This window comes from Rhynchophorus ferrugineus, unplaced genomic scaffold, assembly GCF_030347505.1.
Source record: "Rhynchophorus ferrugineus isolate W39M unplaced genomic scaffold, kcgeb_rfMv2 rfM3, whole genome shotgun sequence".
Classification (NCBI taxonomy): Eukaryota; Metazoa; Arthropoda; class Insecta; order Coleoptera; family Curculionidae; genus Rhynchophorus; species Rhynchophorus ferrugineus.
Window position 1 is genome coordinate 38914450 of NW_027472582.1, and position 20140 is coordinate 38934589.

At 31.2% G+C, this 20140-nt stretch overlaps 1 protein-coding gene across 3 annotated transcripts in view; it reads left to right on the forward strand.

Moving 5' to 3' along the window:
* The window catches only part of LOC143194144 (uncharacterized), a 626523-nt gene that overhangs the window by 440726 nt on the left and 165657 nt on the right, over window positions 1-20140 (forward strand). The window lies entirely within an intron of this gene.

A 20140-nucleotide genomic window follows, 5' to 3' on the forward strand; every position in this document is an offset into this window, starting at 1 on the left:
GCGATGAATGCCCTCACCTCATCATATAGTATAGTATTCAGCCAATATAAACTAACATACTAAATAAACATGAATAAACATAATAAACATTTTATATTAAACTTCAACAAACTGTTGTCTTGGATATAGTATTTTACTTGTCCTTAATTTAAATCCGGGACCATAGGACGTGAAGAACTAGCTGAACTAGTCTTCTTCTTTTATACTTTCTAGTCGCGTTTTTTTATGTAGTTGTATCCCTTGGAGGCTTAATTCACCTAATTAATAATTATATATCCAAGTAATGTACTTTACTTTCATTGAAGAGCATATTTAACTTTTTACGTTTGATTCTTGTATATTAGTCAAGTCCTTTTGATATTACTGTATTTCTCCTTCATTTTATTTTGTAAACCTATGTATATCTTTCTTGATAAAATGAGATTTAATCACTACATGCTCCTTAAAGTTTTTTGACATATCTGCAAAACAGTTAGTATTCCACCTCTCCTCATACATTCTAACCAAATAGTCGTAAACATTTGCGCTTAAATCTATGCACCTAGATCTTTCAAACCCTTCAATACGATTTTCTACACATATTCTATATTATATACACACTCTAATTATTTCCATTCTTATTGCCCTGTCTCGGTAATTGTCAACAGTGGATCGTAGTCTCACTCCAGAAAAGTTTCAATCAGTCACCGTCACGTTCTGAGTCATTTTTAACTCACCTCGCGTCACTCAATAACTAAGCTGTTAATTTGCAAACCTTTGTTCATTCATTCCATTCCAACAATTCCATCATTTGTCAATTTCTTCATCAGTTTTTTGGTGGAGTTCATACAAGCCGATGATGTTATAGCAGACAATACAATAAATATATAAAGCGCCTGAAATAAAACCATTCCTATTTCCCACATAAAAAAGAATACCAACAAAACTTAATCAAATGCTATTTTAACGTTTACATTAATCTATTAAATTTTGTTGTCTTTACGCTGTTTTTATTTGGTGTTTAATTTTGAAATATTTTTATTGAAATAAGAAATTGAAATAGCAAATCTTCCTTGATTTTATTTTAAGTTCCATTATGGTGATACAGACATGTACGAACCGAACGGTTAGAGGCCTTCAAACGATCATATGCGAATATTCGGGGAAGATTCGGCATGAGTTAGGTCTCCGTTCGCGTTACTTTCGTAAAAAGCAATTAAAGAATATCAAATTATTGTCAAATATGGCCAGTAACATAATAAACACTGTTATGGTAAGGAAGAAAATACGAATAATATTGAAATCCAAATCGTTTGAAGATTTTGATACGTGATGTCATAAAACTCTTACGTTTATATAATTTTCTATTCTAAAAGCATATTCTATTTCAAACAATTCAAAATTATCAGAAGATATATTGAGCCCCAAGAGAAAAGACTATATAAGAAAATTTCACTATGACGTAGACATAAAAAACCATACATTGTGAATATTATATTTACGTGGTAGCACAAAATGTATAAATGGAGTCATCAGGTAATTTATCAGCCAAGGATAGAGACAACAGGTGTATAAAAAGATACGAATTTGTATTTACTGCATTATGTATTATTATATTCTACAAATGTAATTAGTGTTTTTTTTTAATTTATAGTCACATCAACACTGTTGTGTTATTTGGTTAAACGTATATTTACTTTATTAGCACTGTGATATATATTATTAAGTATGTCTAGTTGACAAAATCAAAACAGAATAAACATGTATCAAATACATATACGATACAAACACAAATTGTATAAATAAAATAATAATCAATCAATATATAAAACGAGATAAAACATAAATAAATATTATACATTTGAATAATGTCAATAGATAGATAGAATATAAAAATAAATACATAAATGAAATTAACTTAAAAGCACATATAAAATAATTATAATTCATAATACATAATATATTAATTTATTGAAACCAAAGCAGTAGATAGAATATAACGTAAAGGTTATAAATATAAAATAGTTTGGTTTCTCTAAAATATAATTAAATATGAGATAATAAATTAGAATACTGTAAATGACTTTCATGTAAATAATGAAATATTTTATCGATGTGATTTGGAGTGAAAATAGTTTTCAGACTTCTAGGCATGTTATGTCTAATTTAAATAAACCGTAGAGCCTCACAATATTGTAAAACATATCGGATTGTTTTTAATAGTCCATAATAATCACACAACGGAGGAACATCGCCAGTCATACGATATGAATGTGAGAAGTGACAATGCCCGATCATTAGCCTATTTAACAGTACCTGCTTATACCTATTAGTAGATAATGTTATAGGAATAAAAAAATCTTGCTTAATAAACCACAATTTATTATCGCCCTCCAACAAGTCCTACTCCAATTGGACAAGACTATCGATTTTATTGGTAATAATAGGATACAGATCCTTATATGTACCACTTAGAGTGGAATGCCTTCTTTAGCTGCTTTGTCTGCTCTCTTATTACCATCTATGCCCACATGACTGGGGACCTAAATAATTGATATTCTTCTTTTCTGTTCAACAAGATTATGATAGATATTATAGAAACTAACGATAATAGGGTGTCTAAAAGTTGCATTTTCAATTGCCAGGATAGAGCCCAGGGAATCAGTACAAATCAACCAATCACCAGACTCAACCTCCAATACAATCTGTAGAGCTTTCCAGATAGCAGTTAATTCTGCCAATAGTATGGATGAATGTTTATGAAGTTTGTAAGTTTCTATTCTAGAGGATCTAAAAACAGCTGCACCTATTCCCTCGGACGATTTGGAACCGTCCATGTACAAAACTTTATAGCTTGGATACAGCGATAGAAGATGACCAAACAGGCCCTTGAAGATTCTAGGACCAAAATTATCCTCTCTAAATCGTTAGAGATCTATCTGCGGGCAGCGATAGAAACATCACATGGCGGGAAATTTGTGAATCTGGAGACGTTAAGTTTATCTGTATTAAGGTTGATCATCTTTATAACCTTAAATAACTGGTCTTTGTAAGATCGTGTCCTACATGACGGTATAATGAGGCTCCTAATGGACTGATTTATTATTTTGTTGCTTGTTGGTATGGAGCAAAATCTGTAGGCTGCTCTAAGAATTAGCTTCAACCGTCTATATTTAAGCGGTCCAATACCAGCAAGACATTGTAGGCTAACAACTGGCCTAGATATATATGCCCCAAGAGATATTCTCGGGACATGATTTTGAACTGTTTCAAGCATTCATAGATAGGGTGTACAAGAGGTGTTATACAGAAAACTTCCATAATCAAGTTCGGCACGTATTATAGTTTTATAAACATGTAGAATAACATCTTGGTTGAGCCCGTTTTTGCGATTAGCGATGAATTTAAGTATGTTTAATGAGGATAAACAGCTGAATAATAGCGGTGCATTCGTAAACGAAATTTACAGCCATGTAAAAAATTGGAGATATAGAACAATATATTGTCCCGGGTGTCCCAAGAATGTAACTGTTTAACAACTAATTGTCTCCACACAAGGTCAAAGGCTCTATTAATGTCCAAAAAGGCTACGATTGTATGTTTACCTTTGCTGAAGCCATCGGTAATTACAGTTTCCAGTTCTATTAAAGGTTCAGTTGTGGATCTGCTAGGTGAAAAGCCATATTGATGGACCGAAATTAACCCTTTAGACTGTAAAAGCCCATTCAGTCTCTCGCTAATCATCCGTTCAAGAATTGGTGGTCCGTAAGAGAGATTGGTCTGTAGCTAGAGAGGCTATTGTGGGGTTTCTGGTTTTTATAAATCGGAATAATAATGCTTTGCCTCTATCTAGAGGGAAAAGAATGCTGAACCCACATGTCGTTATAAATATTGAGCAAATGTTAAATGGCAGGGCCAGGAAGATTTTTTAAAAGTGGAATGGATATACCATCCGAACCGGGAGCAGTTGAGCGGCATTTGGAGAGCGATCTCTTTAATTCAAGTAGACTGAATGGTTTGTTAATAGGTAAGTCTTCAATCTCGTTAAAAGATATATTGGGCAGTGGAGCTCTAATAAAATCCTCGTTAAGATGATGGTCATCTGTTGCATTAGAGAAATGTAGGGCCAGTAAAGAGAAAATATCATCGATATTCGTCACCCATCTATTATCTTAAGCAATTCCCGAAATTTGTGAAGGGGAAATACCTTTCAGTCGCTTGATACCCTTCCAAAAAGTGTCGGTAGTTTAGTTATATGAAATGTTATTTATAAAGGTATTCCATGAAGTCAGTTTAGCTTCATTAACCGTTCTTCTGGCAAAAGCTCTTGCGTGCCTATAGGCTATTAAATTTATCTGCGTAGGATTTATTCTAAAACTTTTTAGAACCCGTTTACGCTTCTTAATTGCTTCTTTGCATTCTCTGATCCACCATGGTGCTGTAGGTGGATGACGATTTGAAGAACTGATTGGGATTGATTCTTCTGCTGCAATAGTTATGTAATAGTTATGATAAAAGGCTCTAAGTTTCCGTTAGCATCGCCTTCAATAAAAGAAGGAACAATGAATGATTCGTATCGATGCCAGTCAGTTTTGGAATAAAGAAATTTAGGTGTATCTTGAGTTCTTGTTGAATCAGAAGAATAGCGATGTCTTGAATGTGATTGGATTAATATCGCAGAATGATCCCTTCCATATAAATCATCAGCACAAGTCCACAATAATCCACAATAGGAAATAAAGAGGGGGAATATAGGATCAAATCAATAGAGGATTGAGAGCCTGAGGAAGGAGTTTTTAATCAATCATTTCATGTAAATCAATAGCTCTACCACCCGCTGCGCAGTCTGTATCAACTCTGTCCTTTTTATATATTGTGTAATGATTTAATTAATACTGGTCAATCGGTCTAAGATTAGTTTCCTGTAATAACAGGAAAGCTGGATTATATTTACCAATTATTAATTTAAATTCTTCATTTCTTGGTTGGATACCGTTAAGATTCCATTGTATGATTATTTGATTTAGACCCATTATTTGTGTGGTGTAGTCTCACAAATTTCCATATTGTCATCTTCTAAGGAACTTATCGATGATGTTTGTAGTAGATAGTTTGTTTGTTTTCTTTTTTTTTGTCTGGCGGTTTAACTTTATTTGTTTTAGGGACTTTTAAGATAGATGATTGGGGAGGGTGCGTAAGAGGATGAGATGTTGATGGTTGTGGGGTATTATTAGAAGTAAGAATTTGTAGGAGAGAGGCGGTAGATATTTGGGAAGAGGAGTTACTTGATTTGGAAACAGGGCGAGGGCGGGATGAAATGGATACGGGAGTGGTATTGGAAGATGGAGGGGGAGGATTGATAGTTTCGCCTCCTTTAACGGAGGAAATGTTCTAATGAGTTCTAAGTTCATTGTCTAAATTGCATTGAGTGGCGCAAGATACTGTGCTTTTTGTGACGCTAACAAATGACTTAGATTCATTAAATATTGGAGTACTAACCTTCTTTTTAGCTGCATAATAAGATATTTTCTCCAAGACCTTGATTTTATTTATTTATTTTCAGCTCGAGTTGATAGCTTGGGCATCCTTTGTATCTTGGAGAATGATTACCATTATATTTAGAGCTTGTCGGTGAGAGAGAGAGCGAGAGCAAGTACCTTCATGAATATTGTATCCACATGAAGGACAGATAGGATTATTATTATATGAGGCAGAGACATGTCCGAAGTTTTGACAAGAGAAGCATCTCAGTGGGTTAGGAATAAAAGGTCTAACCCTCAGAGAAAGTTAGCCAGCCTTAATCTTCGATGGAAGAGAGGTTTTACGAAATGTTAATATTATGCTCGGCGTATTAATAATTTCGCCATTCTTTTTTGTTATAATTCTTTTAATTGCTGTTACTCCAATAGGTTTCATATTTTCGAGTATTTCTTCAAGATCACAGTGCATGAAATCTTAGCTGGATATTACTCCTTTGCAAAAGTTAAGCGTGGAATGTGGAGAAAAAACAACTCCAAAGTCATGAAAAGATGTTAGTTGGATAATCTTTTCGGATTGTCTTCTTGTTTCTACCTGAACAAGCGGAGTACCATCTTTAAGTTTTTTTATTTGAAAGTTTTCGCCAAAGTTTCGATGTTAGGACCTTGTTTATTAAAAACGCAGATACCTTCATGTAATTTTCTTCTAACCGTTTAATTATAAAGAATTTATCAAATTCTGTATCTTCTATTCATTTTATTAAATTTGTAGACGCGATCCGGGCTCTTTTCGACCCTAATAAGGGGGAGAAATAGGTCAGTTTTAAATATAACCCTCAGTTGCCATTTAGCCATCGTCACGGGTCGCGTTACATCTTGACTTAAGGGATGACTCGGGCTCTGGGGGCGTCACTGCATGAACTCAGATAAAGAATCTGAGCCCCGTGATGAGAATTACTGTTTTGAAGATCAAATGTTTGTTAGCGGTTTAAATTATTTGAAACAATACAAGGTGATTTGGATTGGAGCCACCGTCCTCATAAGAAGATATTATGCTAATATCTTTTCAAATATAAAAAAAAACAAAAAACTTACTAACAAGTGCATTTGAGACATATCTTGAAAAAATATGAAGGAATAACATCTTGAAACCGCGATATGATAACAGCTTTTCTAAAGTTATTGTATTTAATGGATTTTACTTTATATTTTAGGTCCAAAATGTGGTAATATTTCTAGAAATAACCAATTGTTGACTATGTTAATGACTGAGACACATCTTTAAAAAATATGAAGGAATAACATCTTGAAACCGCGATATGATAACAGCTTTTCTAAAGTTATTGTATTTAATGGATTTTACTTTATATTTTAGGTCCAAAATGTGGTAATATTTCTAGAAATAACTAATTGTTGACTATGTTAATGACTATAGTTAATTACTGTCGATGTGTTTCATACATTTTACATACATTTGCATTATTCTATGAATTAATTAAAATTAATAGTAATATGACATTATTGTATTTTTCCATTTGCTATTCTAGCATTAAATTTCATATATGTTCCAGACATAATACATTGAAAAATAATGATCCTTACCAAACTTAATTTGTTATGTTATTTTTAAAGTTTTATGTAGCGGCTTCGTTGGCGCAGTGATCAAGAAGACAGCAGTCTATCCTACTGTTGCGGTAGTCGCAGGTTCAAATGGATGTACTTTATGTTTCTGATTGTAATTGCAAATGTCTTTATAGGCAACAGTGGAAAATCCGACAAAGAATAGTCATCCCAGTCACGCCAGTAATCATAGGTAAGAGCGGATGTCTTCCAGGATGATCTCTTAAGTTGGTCACTGGCAAGTTGGTAGGCTTAATGCTGAGAACTGTGTTTCTTAACCCACGTTAAATTGTACGTAAAAAGGAGACTTTAAAATAATTTTAAAAAATCTTTGTAGTAATAATTAAATTACAAGGAAAAAACAAGCTTATTTTATCGAAACCAAAACCCATGTATCTCATAATCCCCCCAATTTTTCCCACATTCCTTCAAGTTTGTTGGCCCGATCCGCGACTCGTGGAACAACATTCTGTCCGTCGCAAAGCGCTGAAAATCATGCGACAAACACTTGAACTCAGCATGCATGCGCACTACGACCTTGAATTTTGAAAGTTTTCGGCACAAATGTTCGCTGAATTCAGTTCTACTCATGCGCATTTTCAATTTTCCTTATGAATTCACTCCGAATGATCTACCCATCAATTTGGTTTCTCTTCACACCATTGAAATTCAAAGTTTCCCAACTGTTTATGAAAGGAGAAGTCCTCTGAAGAGCTCCATAATTCAAGTGTTCCATGAATACCTCCTACACTAACAGTTTTCTCTGAATTATAAAGTAATTCAATTATCAAATCGATTATCGATTATCAAATACATATAATTTAAACCTTTTTATGTTGTAGCTTCCAGCGATGTAAAATTTGGTTGCCTTGACAAATACATTTGCATCTGTATTTTAAGATTATCATTATAACACTAAAGTAAGTTAACCATCGATGCAATTTTTATTTACCTTAGCAAATATAGAACACTTGATTTCTATAATACTATTCTCGTTGAAGTTATTATTTGCGCATATTTATTTTCTTGTCAAGAATTTTTTCAATATTCTACAATATTTTATGAAGTGTTTCTACAATTATTATTTCTGTTAGTTACACCATCAGCGAATCGATTCTGGTCAAAGTTATGTCATTTCTTGACCATTTTTAACCCAGATATATTTTTTCATTCATTTTTCTTTCCCATTAGTAGCATGATACCATTTAAATAATATCAAAGGGCGTCAAAGAGTTTAAACGAAATATTAAGTAACGTCAATGTTTCGTAATATTTCTGACAGTTGTTTGATTAAATATGGTGAATTTTTATATTTTCTGCTTTTATTTCTACTAAAATACTAGCAAACACACTTGTAATTTAAAAACAAATCTTTTTTCAGATTATGTAAAAGATGTATTATTATCACAAATCATTTTTTTTGTGATTTTTTATATTATAGTCAATATGCAATTTTTTAACATAATAAAATTGATTCGCAGTAATTCAAAGATATTTTTAACAAAAAATTTAACCGACTTTAAAAAATAAATAAAAAAATCACTAAAAATTAAAAAATTATCAAAATTAGATTTCTAATAAAAAAATATTTTAAATTAAAATATGTATATAATAATCGTTGTTATTACTAAATAAAAATAAACACAAACCTTATTTAACCTATCTACTACGCGTATTTTATATTCTATATAAACTATATACATGCAATTTAGCTTAATACCTACCTAAATCTACTTATCTTTTTAAAATATTATTTTAACTACTACGGACTGATCACTTTGAATTCAATGCCGAACCCAAACAATTAATTAATTAAAACTTGTTTTGTTGGTAATTAATTTTTTTTTATATTTCACAAAATTATATTCTTATTTTTCTGTTGTTTGGGCTAACTGTATTTTTATAAGCAAACTGAATGGCTTTTGTACTGAACGACTTCCGATTTATCGGCATTTCAGCTCAGTAATAACATTATACCCAAATATCTGATTAATTTAGATAAAAAGTATGTGACAATTTTATGCGTGCTTTTGAAATTTGAGCGTTTATCTCGATTTCCCCCCTCCCCCAATATATCCTGATTTGGTTCCAATGGAACCACCTCGGAAGTGCACTCTTTCGAATAAAAAACTAATTTTGTCAGCCTACAATTGACGGAGAAATCGGAGATCATACATTAAAAAATAGGTACAGCGGAACATAGAACTTCCTCCTTTTTTGAAGTCGATTAAAAAACAGTTATGTTACTCTTAAATAAAATTCTCATTGTTAGATATTGAAATAACATTTCAAATACACTCACGTTAGTTCGGCAAATGTAACGAGGCAAACACCAAAAGTAAAATAAAAATGAGTGTTCGTTAATCAAATTTGCGGCAGAAGGACTCGGTTATTGGTTAAAGCAATGCGAATGCGGAATAAATGCAGATGAAGCAGATTTCAATTTTTTTAAATTAGATTTGTTGATTGATCGTTATTTAATATGGTGATTTTTAAATATATTTTTGCTGAACCTGGATGGTTTCGCAAATGTAACGTGATATAGTTCTATATATATTGATACTGTTTTCCTTACTTTTAATTATTCAAAAATAGTTTTTTTTTTACTTAAATTAATTCATTGTGAAGGAATACATTTTAAGTTTTCATTACAAAATAATATAGTGTAATATTTTATACTAAAATAAGGTATTTTTCATTCAGGTGATCATAACAAAGCGATTTAAATGCATTTATAGTAGCAAAATGACATATTCTGGAGCATTAAACCTTCGTGTCATTTCGGACGGCTATTTTAGTGAGTACGCATACAGCAGTACATAATCAGTAATATTACATATTATTTCTGTAGCCTGTCTTCTGGTGGACATTTAGTTTCCTAGCGATGTCGCAAGATGACATTCTAACTTGATATGTTTTATCGATTTTTTCAACAAGTGGAGAGACAAAATAAGGTTGCCGTAAACACCACATAATTTTCGATGAACCTATTTTTTGCTATTTTGGAAGTAAAAGCAAAATGGCAATATACTAGTGAGAACTGTACATCTTTATTCCAGTAATTAATTATACATATCCGAATTGAAGTGGTATTTCATTTATCCGAATATGAAGAGGAATCAAATCCGCATTGCATTTTAATCCAATAAAAATTGACCCAATATCAGGACCTCGTAACCCCTAACTCTTATGTTCTTTAGGAATATTTAGCCCTTACTTGGTAGGTCCCATACGAATTATTATTGTAATATTTGGTTCTGACAAAAGGTTTATACTCACATGCACAGTTTTATAACAGGAACTGAGTTTAAAAAGTTACATGCATATGTAAAACTCTAGTTACCAAAAGCCCTTCAAACAATCTTTTCTTATGTCTTTATGCTGAATATATCTGTAAAATGAGTTTTCTCTCGTGACTATGTACTGTGTAGCTCTAGCATATTCATTCGAAGAAAAGACAATTGATAATAATTGCATTATTCTAACAACCAACCAATATATCTGTATTATGATGTATTTGAATGTATAATTCATTCTAGTCGACATGCTAGAGGAACCACCTGTCATTACTAGTCAGCACTTACTGTACCTTGAATATACTTCTTGTGTTTGAAAATTCTGTTCAACCCAAAATTCTCCATGAACTCAAAGCAAATCAGCAGGGTAATTATTTTATGTGCGACAGAAATATTCTAGAAGTAAATAGAAATTAGGTAAAAGATGAGCATGATTACAACTTGAAGGATTTTTTTAATAGAGCTTATTGTAGAAGAAAGTGACTTAACGCAAAGAGCAAAAAATATTCTTAATTTGAATTGAAATATCGCAATGAGCGTTCTCTTAACAATGTTGAATATTCTAAAAGTAAAGCAGCATCTCTTAATTTTTTTGTTCGGAAAAAAACACCGTGATGTGAAATCTATTTTCTTATGGAAACTAATTCAAACAATAAGCGCTGCATTTGTAACAGCAATATTATGATTAGCCGAATATTCAGTTGAAAACTACCAGAAGAACCTTACCTTGTTTTATTGCTAACTATAACCCTTGTGTCAATAATCTGAATATCTACTTAGTTATTAACATAACAATATTTAGGCATTACATGAAATTTTTGTTAAGAGTTACTTAAAATAATAATGGTTATCTATTACAAAACTACATTTTGTACGAATAATGGTAATCACGTTATTCTTCATTAAGGTTTCTACTATTATCCAAATTCCTCTGGTAGAATGTAGTACAATTTGGCACACTGACATGATCAACATTCATTTTTTAACAAAACCAGCAACTAAAAGGACTACTTGATTCTACGATAAATTTAAAGTATGACATATTATTTTTTGATTGACATGAGATTTTCTTTCCTTACACATACCCTAACAACTTTTAAAGACGCAAATTATAAAAATATACTTATATTAATTTTAAATACATTTAATAACGTTTATTGTGGTATTGCCGCTTAGTACTTCCTTATAACGTTTGTTGCAAGCCAACATTAAAATTCCTAAATTCTGCAAAGAATTGACGGCATTTTCCTAACAAATACAGTCAAATATTGACTTTAGCATTATTAAATCTCTCAGTTTCAGCCGCTCTACTGTTTTCTTCTCCATGGAAACTTCGGCCAATGTTTGCCGTGGAAAACCGCACTCTTTCCATTAATATTAAAACCGTTTGCATTAGTGTAAATGAGACCTGACAAAAGGACGATCGCTTCACTGGATTATTTTCTCAATACAATGCTGCATTGTTTAGTGATCGCCCGTTGTTTAAGTCTATTTTATATTAATTTATTTTGAGGATGAATAATTGAATATTATCGAAATTTCCCAAAGAAACATAAGTTCATTCTCTCTAATACTGGCATAAAATAAACTAATAAAAATAACATGTTATTGTATTGCACGTTTTGTTATTACCATTAAACCTACATTAAAATGTATACAGAAATATTATATAATGTGCCTACTAGATATACTTCTAGAAATTAAATAATAATAAACAAAAAAATGTAATACATAATATAATTGATAATTTAATTATGTCAAATATATATGTTAGATATACTTTTTTTACACATCACACTTTTTAAAAAGTATCCTGCATACATAAACATAACAGTTTCCGATTATTAATTTATAATTAACTTGTGTTATTAATTAATTGGATAATAATGGTAATGCAGATTTGCCGTATTTTAACACTTGTGACGTTACCATTTTTTAAGTATATATATTTACTTTTATCTTGTTCGCTGAGAAGTTTCTGTGTTACAGTTTTGTAATCATTCTAATGTTTTAATGAAATTTGAATGTTATTCCAAATCAAATGCATAAAATATAATATACGAAAATAGTTTTTTTTCGATATTGTGCTCACAATATAAATCATAATTTAATACTATTATTTCAGAGGAAACTGTTAATCTAATAATGAGGAATTTTTAGAAGCTGAAACTAATACACTGTAGATCAGATATAAGAAAAATATGATCAGATATCATTGAATATTTTATCCGAATGAATTAATATTAGGAAGGAATGGTTTAGATGAATACCATCAGATACACAGAAGAAGAATAAATTGATAAATGAAGAGAGAACAAATGTTTGGTAGATTAGAGATTAACAATTTAGCGATTGGCTTGACTTCGAAAGGTGATTCCTGAGAGTGAAAGTGGCAGTGACTGAATGAAATGTTCCTGATACGGGCTTGTCGTCCAATGCTAACAATTCCCAAGACAGAGCAGAAACAACTAAAGATAAGTATATAATTATTATAGTATAGTTGTAGAAAATCGTATTATAGGATGTGTATACAGAGATATGTGTGTAATTGTTTAGAATATACATGAACATTTGGTTGGAATGTATGAGAATAACGTGGATACTATATAGATAACATTTTCTATTTGCTATAAATGGAAATCAGTAGAATTTTGCAAGAAAAATTAATAAAATTAGTAACAATGGAAAATATTTGAAAATACACTCATATCAAAATAACTTGGAGATTTTAAACATAGCTAGTAAACAGACCATTAGCAACGAAAAAAACAAGAACTGGACGTAAGAAGTTAAATATGCTCTCCAATGAATATAAGACACTACTTTCATATAAAAATATTAATTAGGTGGATTACGTATCCAAGTAATACCACTACATAAAAAATACACCTAGAAGTCCAGTTCGTATTATACTAAAATATATTGAGTGTGGAAAAGACCTCAATATAAATATTAAAACAAGCCTACACTAGAAACTGGTATGGCTGTATAATAATGCATTGGATTATATATTCATTAGATGTATTATAACGTATCATAATGGGGGATGGGGTATTATTGTAATAACATATATTTTATATTTTTTATGCTTTACATTATATATCATGTATCATAGATATAAACCAGTATAGTATATGTAGCCTGAGGCTGAGTAGACTTTCATTGCATAAGCACTTATTAATTCTTCGAATGTGTTAATTGGGTTTCAATTCGAAATTCAGTATGTTTCAATATGTGGTAGATGACATAGTTATATTAATCACATTATATCAATCGGGCTATGTTTATATTATTAAATTGTCACCGATAAATGCAAAAGTAAAAATTCCCATTAATTTTTAATATTATATACATACTTATATATAGAACCAAATAAAAATATAATTAATTTTATAATAGATAGGGGGAAAAATTATTTAGTTTAGTGTATTTAATTATATATTACGTTAAAGCATATTTATTGATTTCTTGAAAAAAAAGACCTTTTGGTAGTTTTATGGTTGTAAACCATTGTTACGTCACTTAGAACTAAGATATCGACGTCATTTTCAAAAGACTCTTTTGACGCCAACTTTACATTATTAATGGATTTTGTAGAAACCTTAATATGTGTAAATTGGTTGTCAAATGGAATTAAGAACAATCAATACGATGGAAGCAATAAAACGTCCTAGCCAATCTCTCTCAATTGTTACCGAGTGACTAAGGATTTGTCTAGCATTGTCGTAATGAAAGACAGCGCATTTCTTATTGATCGATTTATTTTTATGATCTGGTTTTTACAATCTTCTCCACTCCTTCAGAACCATTCCTTCTTATATGACGCCAAAGCATCAACTTGCTGTCAATGCAAGAATTATAACCATTTGTGACTCTTCTCTTCTCTTCAACTATTAAATATGAAACCTAAGTGCTTGAATATGTTTAAGTATTGGCCAATATGGAGAGTATCGCAATTTTCCAGTTCAAAAACGAATAAACTCATTCTAACCAATTCTAGATTAAGCCTAATTCATCCAGACACTGACCTACAATTGAACACTCATCACTCTTAACACCATTTCAAAAGTATGTTTAGACCTCAATAACTTTAACTGTGTATATGAATCACGCTAATATGTGAAAATTAATTAAATTACTACCAAAGGTTTTCTGTTTCTACCACTTTTTGCAAAATTTACTTTTATTCTTGATGTAAAAACCAGATTAATATATGTATTAACAAAAACATTTGATTTTGGTGCTTTCTGCGTTTTCTTATAAAATCTGAGATGATTTACAAAACATTTACAGAAAAATCTTAGTAGCCCTTACAATTACAATAAAATCCTGTATTTTAAGTACCATTTCCAGATTTTTATCCCTGTTGTCTTATTATATAGATCTTAATTGATCAAAATTCTTTAAATTAAAATTAGTTAATATTTATTTTATAAATTTGAAAAATACATTTGCGGAAATCTAAGTTTATGAGAAAATTATTCCCTTGTGAAGGCACATGACTCTTCTATTTTCAAATTTTATTATTAAGATAAGATACATTAATTTTTTATACCAGTTTTTATCTGAACTGCTTTGTTCTTTCGTAGTTTACAGCCAACAATACAGGAATAATCTAAATTAATTAAAAGCTTATGTTTCAAATTGTTTACAATTAAACAAAATGCTAAGCTAAGCCATATTTCAAAAAGTACATGAGGATACTCGAAATATTTTGTATAATATTATAATTAATAATATTATATATACATTTTAGATTTCTGCACTCTTCGCATACTTTTATATATAGACTTTAATTACTCCAATTCTCACACTTCCTTGTGGACGTAATACTATGAATTCGTATAATTTATCATGTTCTAACTAAATGTAATTAAGTCCTACACATAATATTCCAAATCGACTAAACAAATTGTGCATAAGTAGGTAAATAAACATGTCGACTAAGGAGGAGCAAATCCTTTACGTCACTTTATATATTCCGAAATTACAGTCTTGCCGAATATCTCGACAAACTAAATACGGCCAACTAGATTAAATAAGCGTACGCTTGACGCGGTAGATGGATCACACAGCCAACATTATAGAAGCCATAAACCCATGAACCTCCAGCCCTTCAGTTCCCAAATTGGAATCATATCCAGGCAGTTAAGGGTCCACTTTGCCCGTCGACATACGACCTAATAAAACAAACTTTACCTCTAGCTCGTTAGAAATTTATTACCATCTTAGTAGCCTATTACTATATATATTTTAAAATCCAATTTTACGAGAAACTAATACTCAGCCAATACAGTGGTTCGAATGTAGAATTTTCAGTGAGTACACCACATAGGCTTTAACTGCAAACTGTTTAAATATCTCCTTAAATTCTGAAATACAAACGCAAACAATCTAATGTCACATATGACATAAAAAGATTACAATATTTGTATTAACTTAATTTGGGTTTATATATTTAAATATTTCACTCTGTGTATTATTTATTTTCGATATGCTAAAATGTTTGTATATCATGTTTATTATATTTTATCATAATTATTATTTTGACGTTATATTTGTTTATTTTTTAAAATAAAAAGCTATAGAGCAAATTAGTTATTTTAAACATATTTGAAGTGAATTTTTTGATAATTTTAGTGAATATTTTATACTTGGACAAATGTTAAAAATTTTAAATATTGTACGAAATGTTCAGAAGGAATGGTTTTATCATTATAAAATAATTATTGATATATTATATTATATTAGTGCATATTATCCATTGATAATATTTACCAATATTAAATATCAATTTACATTTTATGTTGTAAATATCGTCGATATATTTTATTTCCAAATGCATTAGTTATATATTGGTTCAAACATACTGAACACACTGACTCTCAAAGTACTTAACGCAAGCAGTCACTCATTAGTTGCACTAAGTTTTCACTCATTACACATTTATTTATGAGTTCTATAGAGATATGATGCTGTATGCTTTCATTAGCCATGATATATCTCACACTTTGTATTTTGTAATGGTTTAATAATATTTTAGCTATATTAAATTTGTTAGAGGAACCTCATAACTGGAGTACGTATGACCAAATGGGTATTGATTTGTAAAGCAGCATTTTGTTCTCCAAGGTTAAGTCAAGTCCGAATATGTTCCTCCTCTTCACCCCGTAACCCAAACGACCTTCCTATCAACATGCCATTCATTCTTGACAAACTATTCCAGGCACATTGCCCATATCTACTCCTGAGTCTCACAAGATTATTTTTCCCCTAATAAAATTCTTCCTTACAGGCTCCCACTTTTCTCTACAATAAGTTTTGGACGATGCACCTATTTCCACCATCATGGCCAGATCATTTCGAGTCTGTTCAGAAGGTTTCGTCTCCTCCACCTATTCTTAAAACAATGAGTCCCTCAGGGATACGTCTTGAATCCAATGCTATTTTTAATATCTATGGACTGAATTACTACATGTGTTGTTACTAAACTTACCCATCATTTGTTTTCAGATGATATACTGGCCTACTATGCAGTTAAATCCATAAACTTAGGAGAGAGACTTCTAGAGGGAGTTGTGAATACATTATCGTTACGGTCTTCTTCCACCGGGTTCCATATCTCACCTCCAAAGTCCTCACTCATCCATTTCTGTCGTAAACGCAGATGCTCTCATGTCCATTATATCAGTGTAAACAATATTTCTATCCCAACAGTCGATGAATTTAGATTCCTGGAAGTCATATTTAATCATTGGCTGACCTGGAAGCACCACATTGTCGATCTAAAGAAACTGTGTACTCGTGGTCTTTTTATACTTCAATGTCTCTTATACAACGCTGCCTCTAACATATACCTCAAAGCACTTAAGGTCATACACTAAGTATATATATAACTAAGTATAATAACTTAGCGCTCACAATAACCTTGGATCCCTTCCTATCATCATCACTAATAATTTAGGCAGCCTTACACCTGCCATTACTAATCATCTCATTTAATCACCATCGAAACCACCTCTCCTTTAAATTCAAGGCAAGATCGATTACATTACCATCCTTCCCATACCTGGTCCCTTCATAGATTCATCCTCCTGCCCCCGACCGCCGCCCCTCTATCCGTGTACGTTATGTTTGACATGCTCTCTGAAACTAGATTTAGCTCCCTTTATTATTTTACTCCCTATTGAATTTCCCAAATTTCCCCCCGGGCTTTCACGGCTTCTTTTATAGACACTTCCCTCCGTCAATATTCCAAGAGGGAGCACCCTCCTTCTTTCACGAGACAATTTTTATAAGCAACTCTCTTTCTATCCTTGGCACAGGCACATTTATACTGATGGCACCAAATCCATTACAGGAGTTGGTTGGCCCTTGTCTGTAATGGGAATATCTGCCTTTTCAGGCTCACTCACCCCAAGTCTCCTACTATAACACTTACTGACTGGTTATTTGATGACGTTAATGTGGGTCCCCTCTTATGTTGAGATACTTGAGAATGAACAGGCAGATGCCGCGTCGAAGTCCTGCGAAGAGTGCGACCCACTCACGACTCACTATGAAGAACATATATATCCACAATTTTCAGAATCGTTAGCAGAGCCAGTGAAACTCAGAGGATGGAATCAATAAGCTTTTTGAAATAAAAGTTATTTTTTCAGGCGCATGAAAACAGAATATTTTGTTAAGGCGTGTTGATGTGAGATGCTAAAACTATTTTTGCCTACATACATATATAAATATAGTTCACCGTGTTCATCATAGTATTTTATAATAAACCGTCATCTATAAGATAAGATAACCAAAAGTGCAGATGATACAGAAATTTATTTAATTTATCTTGCAGCGGTACACACCACGCTCTATTAAAAGCCTGATATATGGAATGCAGCCGAATTTTGTTCACCGATCTTCTGTGCTTATTACGAAACCTAAATTGATGTTCTGGAATAATATATCGTTTTCTATTATTTTATTAAACCTCTTGATGTTGGACATTGATGTTGAAAACCTTTGTACATTATAGGTAATAAACTTATAAGTCGGTAACATGGCTCTTTTTTCGGTTTGAGAATTATAATTATTTCATAGACTTTCATAATATTGGAGAGTGATTTACTCGTAATGTTTCGATAAAGATGAATATTATTAATTTTCCTAATTGTTCTTATTAATTCTTTCGGTACATTTGAAATATATATTTTAGAAAGTTGGTAGTTTCATTTTTGTCATCCACAGATAGCTGAAACGAGAAAGGCTTACATGATTTTTTAATTAGAAAAAAATATTTTCCTTTCTTATATTTTTAATATATTTAATTTTTCGTAGTTCAATTATTATCATTACTTAGCGGGTGAACTACTCCGTTAAGTTACGGCTCCACTTCTTGTTACTTTCAATAATGAATCATCCATTGGCTCAGTTAGCATGAGGTATTCTCGAAATCTTGACTTTTGTTCCTTTCGACTCTTTTCTTGAATTGTTAAATTTTCTCTTGATTTATTTAGTATACTTATTGCCTATTTTTATAGGTCTTTCTTCTGCAATTTTATGTTGAGTTATGGATAATAATATGCATCCTATATCCATATTTCTGTTGGAAGACGCATAACATAATGTCTCCTGTATATTTTTGCTATATTTATACCTTTTTCTCTTATATATCTGTCTCGGTTTTAAAGGTAAATTTAAATAATTTATTCTATTCAGCGTTTCTCTAAATAGTGGCCACTTAGTTTTATAATTACTTAGAGAACAGCTATATTTGATGATCATTTATGAAAAGACTATGATTACTAGTGCTGAATTGCTTATAGGCAGTCTTAATTCTCTTTTTCTCGTAATGATTTAAGTCTTCAAGAATGACTACGGTTATACCTTCATGTGCTTTGTCATCCTGGTGTTATATATGATGTAGTTATGATGTGTTTTAGAATTCGCAGATAGTCATTATCAGTGAAGTACGTTTCGAAAATCATTATTATGTCAATATTTTCTTCACTTGTAAGCCTCCAACTGGAGAATATTCCAGACAGCAATTTTGTACTTAAGCATGCAACATCTCGCGACCTTGATTTTGAAGAAGAAAATAATCAATCGCATGTGCATTCTTCTGAAGTGTAATGTAGAATCTGTAATTACACACCTCCTTGATTTTTGAATAAGACATCGTTTCTTATTTTATCGTTTTTTATTTTTATATTAATTATTTAATAATGAACTTAAATTTGTTACGTTATACAACGGAATGGAGGCGGTTCGATTTCCTTAGTCGGAGTAGATATAAAAAAGATATAGATATGGGCCACATGTATTTTCTACAAGACGGTGTTAAATTCGCCACAGCTGACCATATATATTATATGCCAGATAAAAAAAAACCTCGCTATAAAACAAGAATAATTATATATCCGAATATTTATGAATCCAAGTTTCTATTCTGTATTTATTGACTTCCGATGAACACAATTCAGCCATACACAATTTTATTGATTTAAACATTGTAATAATCATTTTGCGATTAAATATTTGTTGTTACAAAAAAGGCGATATTTTATTCAGTGTGCTTTATTTTTACATATTTATTAACTACTACTACTTTTTAAACAAATATATTTGAAAATATATCCAAATTACATATACTTAATTATTGTACTTTGAAAATTTAATAACATAAAGACCTATTCTATTCTCGCTTTTACAGTAATGTGACGTATATACCAACCTGCTCGGATTACCAACAGAGCAGTTAATTAAGATCAGGCAATT